Source organism: Nicotiana tabacum, chromosome 22, assembly GCF_000715075.1.
Source record: "Nicotiana tabacum cultivar K326 chromosome 22, ASM71507v2, whole genome shotgun sequence".
In the NCBI taxonomy this organism is placed as follows: domain Eukaryota; kingdom Viridiplantae; phylum Streptophyta; class Magnoliopsida; order Solanales; family Solanaceae; genus Nicotiana; species Nicotiana tabacum.
Window position 1 is genome coordinate 161,702,540 of NC_134101.1, and position 7,898 is coordinate 161,710,437.

General features: G+C 41.8%; 1 non-coding gene across 1 annotated transcript; it reads right to left on the reverse strand.

Annotated features, from left to right (window-relative positions):
* Positions 1-7,303: 7,303 nt before the first annotated feature.
* On the reverse strand, positions 7,304-7,375 carry TRNAP-UGG (transfer RNA proline (anticodon UGG)). The gene has a single exon. It is a non-coding gene; the product is annotated as a tRNA-Pro (tRNA).
* Between the last annotated feature and the right edge of the window lie 523 nt (positions 7,376-7,898).

Here is a 7,898-nt window from a genome sequence, read left to right on the forward strand (position 1 = left end):
AGAAATTAGCACTTGCACTAATAAGCGCTTCTAGAAAATTAAAACCATACTTTCAATGTCATCCAATATGTGTGTTAACCACTTACCCACTTCGTAATATTTTGCACAAACTCAAACTTTTGGGTCGATTGGCCAAATGGGCCGTCGAACTCAATGGGTACGATATCGAATATCAACCCTGAATGGCCATCAAGTCTCAAATTTTAATGGACTTCGCTATCGATTTCACGCCAACCCTCGTACCCGAAGTTGAAAAGGAACTCTAGTTAAAATCGGGTACATCATCGGGCATATGGACCCTTTTCACAGACGTTTCTTCTAATGTGAAGGGGTCCATGCTAGGCATCGTTTTGAAGCCACCCACAGGTAGCACTATCAGGCAATCTATCAAAACTTCTAGGTTGACTAACAATGAGGCCGAGTACGAGGCCATAATTGCAGGTCTCGAGCTAGCTAAAAGCTTGGGGGCAGAAGTCATTGAAGCCAAGTTCGACTCTTTACTGGTGGTGAACCAAGTAAACAAAAGCTTCAAAGTTCGAGAGGATAGAATGCAAAGGTATTTGGACAAACTACAGTAACTCTGCACTGCTTCAAGGAGTGGACTCTAGTTCACATACCTCAGGAGCAAAATAGTAAGTCCAATGCACTTGCAAATTTGGGCTCATTAGTCGAGGAAGACGATATTATTACGGGGATTGTCGTCTAATTATCGAGATCTGTGGTCGAGGAGGGTCATGCCGAGATAAACTCTACAAGCTTGACCTGGGATTGGAGGAATAAATATATTGAATATCTAAAGAATGAAAAGCTCCCATCAGACCCTAAAGAGTCGAGGGCCCTGCGAACCAAAGCTGCCCGATTCACATTGGATGGAGATGGAACATTATATAGAAGGACGTTCGATGTACCAGTGGCGATATGTTTAGGGCCAGGGGACCCCGATTATGTTTTACGAGAGGTCCATGAAGGCACTTGTGGGAACCACTTCGGCGCCGAATCTTTGATTCACAAAATCATTAGAGTAGGGTACTACTGGGATAGCATGGAGAAAGACACTAAGGAGTTTGTTCAAAAATGTGATAAATGTCAAAGGTTTGCACCGATGATCCATCAGCGTGGAGAATAACTTCATTCAGTCCTATCCCCATGGCCATTCATGAAATGAGGGATGGATATCGTTGGCCCTCTACCAACGGCCCCAGGTAAAGCTAAATTCATTTTGTTTATGACTGACTACTTTTCTAAATGGGTGGAAGCACAAGCCTTCGAGAAGGTCAGAGAAAAAGAAGTTGTAGACTTCATCTGGGACCACATCGTGTGTCGATTAGGGATACCTGCTGAAATCGTATGCGACAATGGAAAACAATTCATCAACAGTAAGGTAACGGAGTTCCTTGGGGTACACAAAATAAAAAAGGATATCATTGACGCCGTATCACCCAAGTGGAAACGGACATTTCGAATCGACGAACAAGACTATCATTCAAAACTTAAAGAAAAGGTTGAGCGACGCTAAGGGGAAATGGAGAGAATTTCTGCCCGAAGTTCTTTGGACGTATTGAACGACATCAAAGTCCAGCACGAGGGCAACCACGTTCTCCTTAGTATATGGCTTCGAGGCCTTAATTCCAATTGAGGTCGGGAACCTAGCACTAGATTTCGACATGTAACAGAGCAATTGAATCACGAGGCCATGAATACTAGCCTTGAACTATTGGATGAAAAATGCGAAGCTACACTTGTTCGGATGGCTGCACAAAAGCAAAGAATCGAGAGATAATACAATAGAAGAGACAACCTTCGCCACTTTGGAATCGGGGACTTAATTATAAGGAAAGTCACCCTCAACACTCGAGACCCAAACAAAGGGAAATTATGCCCGAATTGGGAAGGACCATATCGAGTCATCGGAAAGGGATCTTATATACTTGGCATGATGGAGGGAGAACAATTACCAAACAATTAGAATGTATCACTACTCAAACGATATTATTACTAAGGTATGACTTTCTCCCTTTTCCATTTGTATTTGATACTAACCTATTGCAGGTGTTCGAGCGAGGCGTCGAGAAAACTCTTCAACACGAAGATCTTGGGTTTTAAAGAACGCGTTGCACTGTTTTTCCCTCAGATCGGTTTTTATCCCGAATGGGTTTTTCCGGCGAGGTTTTTAACGAGGCAACAATTATGTGCTACCTGAGGAAAATTCAACAGTATCTAAGGCTTCTTTTCAATCAACCTTGAATACTGAAGGCATCACCCTCGGGAATTATATTTTTGAGAAAAAATACTTTGGATCAATGGGTCTCGGTAGGGAAATCTTGTAATGGCCCAAACGGTCGAATGAACTGTGTCCATATAGATTAGTTGAGCCCTGATGGCAAAATATGTATGCATGTATGAAATATGCAAAGAAGCATTCTTTCTATATCAAATGCCTTGTGTCTCAAAGAAATTTGCTACTATACGAGTTCCATACTTATGATTTTGTGAGAAATGGCTCAAGGTCCAAGCGCAAATACACCTTGAACAATCGGGGGTTGTCATCGATAACCAGCACATTCAAATTATCTAAACTTGAATTCATAAGACCTCAAAGAGGCACCCCTCGACATAAAGGCCAAGGCTATCATACTCGGGGACTAACATTTCGAACAAGTTCAAAATGTTACCGGGAAATAAGTCCAAGAGGCATACCCTAAGGCTACAGCCATATTAAAGGCTACGACCTAAATAATGCAGCTCGGAGACGTCCGAATCCCGCAATAAATAATAGGCCTTCAAATACTTTGAAAAGACCGGTTAAAAGGTTATCCCCGACAAAACAATTAAAAATGGGCTTTGATAAAATCAGCCCTCGAAAAACCTTAAGAGGTATCAAATTATCTTAACACAAACATGCCAAGACACAAAAGCAAAGGGGTCTCAATCGGCATCGAACCCTCAAAAAACCCAATGGGTAAAAAATACATGCTAAGGCATAAAGAATTTTTACTAAGTCTTTTAAGTCGAAAAGGGGGAAATAATAGCCATCTTTCAAAGGCCATATCGGCCCAACCAAAAATAACCTAAGGGCCAAAACATTTGGAGTTCGAGACCTTGTTCTCACTCAACTCGGACCTAATGGTCCCATTATTCCAAGCTCGAATTGAGTCAACTTGAATATTGCTCGAGGATTCATCATAAAACCTTAAGAGGTATTCTATTATAAGTTCAAAACTTGCCCATTATTTACTAAAAAACCTAAGGGTTTATTTTAATCTAAGTTCGAGCTAATGCTAACTCGATTATTGAAGTTGTAATAACAAAAAATTTTGCAGGGCAAAAACAAAGCAGACTTTACCACGTATTAGAGATAGAGTGGAAAAAGAGAACTTTTTATACTTAGAAGGTATTTACAATGCCCATGAGGGGACTTACACAAAAAATAAAATCCTAACTATGATCGGGGCTGGTTTCTCCCTCGGGAGTAGCTTCCTCTTCGGGCCCCTCATCATTGTCAGACTTGCCTTGGCTGCCTTCACCATCATCGTCGTCGGATGAGCATACGAGAAATCTGGCATCAGCTTCGAGAGCCTTTGCTTGAGCTATCTCTTCATAGAGGTCGTAACCTTGAGCGTGAATTTCCTCAAGGGTCTCCCTCCAGGATTGGCACTTGGCCAAATTATTACTCCGTCACTCTTGGTCGGAGGCTTCCCTTAGCTGCGTTTGAGCAGCCTCAGCATCCGTTAAGTACACAACAATAGTTTTGTCAGTTGTGACCTTCGTCTTCCCAACCTATGCCCTGGCCTCAGCAAGCTTGACCTCGAGCTCATCAATCCTTCTGCCCTGGGCCAAACTTTTCTCTTTAGCTCCCCGAAGTTGGGCCTCAGCCGATGCCAGTTAGGCCAAAACAACCTCTTTTTTTGCAGCAAAGTGGTCTATGTTCTCTTTCCACCGATCGCAATCGGCCTTGATCTGATTGACCTCTTCTCGAAGCAGCTCAATCCTCTCCAGGTTTTGCTACAGCTAAGATACTGAAGTATTAGCCTCTACAGTTGGGTCGAGTAGACCGCACTCTTTCAAGTCTACGAGCCTTGGCCAAGTCTGCCGGAAGGTCCCTGAGCTCCTCCTCCTTTTGACTCTAAAGGTGCTTCAAAGCGTTCCTTTCATCTGAGGTCTTCTGGAGCTCGGCCTCGCATTGGCTCAGGTCAGCTCTAAACTTGGTGAAAGCCTACATAGAAAGAAGGATACAGGTTAAGGTAAAGGAAGAAGAAGAAAAAGAAAATTGCAACGATAGGAATTAATGCTTACTTAAGAGAAAATGCCTTAAGCCTCTTCGAAGAGGGTAGATACGTCATTGAGATCGGTGGCATCATCGACCCCGATAAAGCAATCATGGAAGAGATCCTCTTCGCTGGGGACTCCACCCAAGTTAGGCATATACAGAGTCCGAGCCTCCCTTATAGCTTCTTCAGAATAAGCCGGTAAAGAGGGAGAGTGAACTATTATCATGGCCCCGAGCGAATCACTCGGGGCGTTCTGTTCAGTACTGGGTATCTCGAAACCCGCCCCCTCTGGTGTGCTTGTTGATGGACGAGGAACAATCTCGAACTCGGGCAATTCAGGGGTTTTACCCGCATCTTTCTTCGAAGTCTCTTCATCACGAGGCAGAGTTTTTGGCTCGGAGGGCTCGGAAACTTCAACCGGTTTCCTGGCTCGAACCACCAGCGCCAAGTCTTCGCCCTTGTCTTGTTTTTCATCATTCACCTGGTGGACTGAGTCTATACCACGGGAATGAGATTCCTTCTGCGTCTTCGAGCTGGAGCCTTTTTATCTTGAGGTTCTTCGGGCTTCGAGACCCTTTTCCTCTTATTATCTTTCCCTAATTTTGGAATCGGGGACTCGGTTTCTTCCCCGGGCAGGGCCGGCCTCATTTCAGAGACGTCTCCAATGGCTACATGAAGGAGAAATAGGTATGAGTAAAGAAACATTTCCGATAAAAAGGAAAGTATCAAAAGCTTACAAGATGAACTTACCATGATGTTTGGCTTCTCATCTGCCCCTCGCCAAGTCACGTCAATGGCGCTTGTTATACGAGGAGGTTGCGGTTAATTTCCGGACCCAGTCTTTGAGGTCGGTGACCACATGGGGCATCGTCATATGCAAGAAAGATAAAGGCATCATGCGATGCAAAAATAGAATACGAAAGGCTACTGGGAAAAAACTTCACTTACGCTCGGGGTTCCACTTCTCTAGGAACGACATTTTTTCCTCTAGGATGATATTGTAGGTCCTCATTCGCACAAACCGGCTCATCCAACCCCGATTTTTATCCTCATCGTTGCTAGCAAAAAAGGCCTTGGTTGCCCGACATTGGAGCTTGATCAACCCTCGGAAAATTTGAGGCCGATACAATCAGATAAGATGGTTGAGGGTGAACTCTACCCCCTCGACCTTGCTAGAGAAGTAATGGAGCATGATCACTATGCACCAGAAAGAAGGGTGGATCTGGCTGAGGGTGACATGTTACCTCTTGCAGAGAAGTCAATGACGACTGGATCGATTGGACCCAGTGTGAAAGGGTAAGTGCAGACACTTAGGAACCCCTCCACATGAGTGGTGATACTCTCCTCAGGGGCGGGGATCTGTACCACGACCTCTTCCCCCCAACCACAATCTCTTTTCATGGCCTCGAGGTGTTTCTCCATTATCGAGCAAATATATCTCGATACGTGCTCGCATCGGCCAGGGATCGCGGGGGGATTCTCGACTTTGAAGTCGATCTTTGTGACACAGGGACCGGGGACAATCTCATGAAGGGCAGACGCTTCATCACCGGTCGACCAGGAAGAAGAGGAGGAGGCTTTCTCCTTTTGAGGAACGGTTTTGGAAGTTTTCACCATTGATTCAGGTTAGAGGAAGAGGAAAAAAGTGGAGTTTGATATCTTTTGGCGCTAAAAGGGTGGGAGCAACAGATAGTGAAAGAGAGAGATGAAGAGAGGGAGAGATCAGGGAAGTTTGAAAGTGGAAGCAAAGTTTTAGATTCAAATAATGAGCCCTGTATTTATAGGCACACGGTGACGGTTCGGTAGCGTTAGTGGCCGATCGCCATTGGCAAATATTTAATATTTTGGGGAGACGAATTGACGAGACGTTTCGGTCACCTCGAGCGCTTACGTCATCGGGATGACATCACCGTCAGGGTCACCAAAAAATTGAGGTTCAAGTCGTTTATTATCATTTCACTCTAAGAAATGCGGGGACTATCTGTATACGGTCAAAATTAGGTATGCCCGATTTCGTAGGCTCGGGGAGTTGCTTCGAGAATAAGTTTAAAACGGACCTGGCTCGAGCCTGATGGCGGAGTATAGAACTTGAGGATCAAAGTGCTCGATGAAAATCAAGGCCGAGTATGACCAACCTCGAGGTAATATCGTTATAGTTTAGAAAGAGAAAGAGCGAGATTTCCGCAACGGCTCGAAGATCACGGCGTAAATTCCAGAATTGATTTGTCCTTGGCGGTTAGACAACTGTCCAATAAGATTCCATACTAAATTAGAAGTGTACCTTATTTAGGACTCCCCTATAATATAAAGGGGAACCCATTCATTTGTAACGGATGATTCATTGACAAGAGAATGTATATTCATCACTTTCTTGCTTACTGTTTATCAGAGTTGCCTTATAATTTACTATTCTTACTAACCCACCTCGAGACTATCATAGCTCGAGGTCGAGACTTGGCTTGCACACTGGTTTGACTTACTTTATTCTTCAATTTATATATTTAATTCCTTGTTTATCAATTGGTATTGGACTAAATCACATATCTTTAAAACCACAATATAAGTTTAATTGTTACTCGGATTTTATGGTAAACAATAACCAAAGTCGACAATGCTGATGGAAACTTTTTTGATTTTTTAATTCTTAATTATTAATTTTTAACAGGTCATAGAATCAAAACTAATTAATTCTAAATGATTTAATTATGTTAGCAAAAATAAAAAAGAAATATAGAGAAAAACTTTTTGTAAATAGTTATGCGTGATCCTCTAGATATACAATAGTATGCCTATTATCCTTTAATTTAGTCAAACACCCTTTTTATAACATTCAAGAACTAAAATTTATATATAGTATGATTATGTATAAATTACCCCAATATTCTCAATTACTACACTCTAACCTAATATTAAATTGTAAAAACACTCTAAATATCACATGTGCAGTATACATATTTAGAGCATGCAAACGGTATCACTTTGCGTAAGAGTAGGCATTTCCATTCCATTCGATAAGTGGGAAAAAATATCTTTTAGGGGCGTTCCGAGAATCGAACTCGGGACCTCTCGCACCCAAAGCGAGAATCATACCACTAGACCAAACGCCCGTTCGAGAAAGCCAGTTGCAGTATTACTTATTGTCAATCATCCTAGCTTGTTGCTTAGTGACAAATGAGATAAATTGATTTTTATTTTTGGTGTCGTAAGATATTCTTCTAGGACGTGTTTATTTTGGTACATATTTCCATCATGACTCTGGAACTAAATGAATAATAACTAATTCCATCCTGCTTAATTTGCTAAACTACTTTGTTGCTCCTGTATTCCATGAATAAAGGTTAGATAAGTGAATAACTAAATAGGGAGAAGATTAGGAATTCCTTGGTGGAGTTACTAATTTATATTTTTATATATCTATCTATCTATCTTATTAAAAAAAATACAAAGTTACTTAGCGAAATATAATTTGTTTGTTTTACCTTTTAAAATTAATTTTACACAAAATAAAGTAGTTAATTAATTATTTTCCTAACATCTAAGAATAAACTCTTAATTACTTGATTAATAGTTATAACCTCTTTCCATTTCTTTTAGGTTTGGAGCTTTTAAAATTTGGTAGCATAATGATTC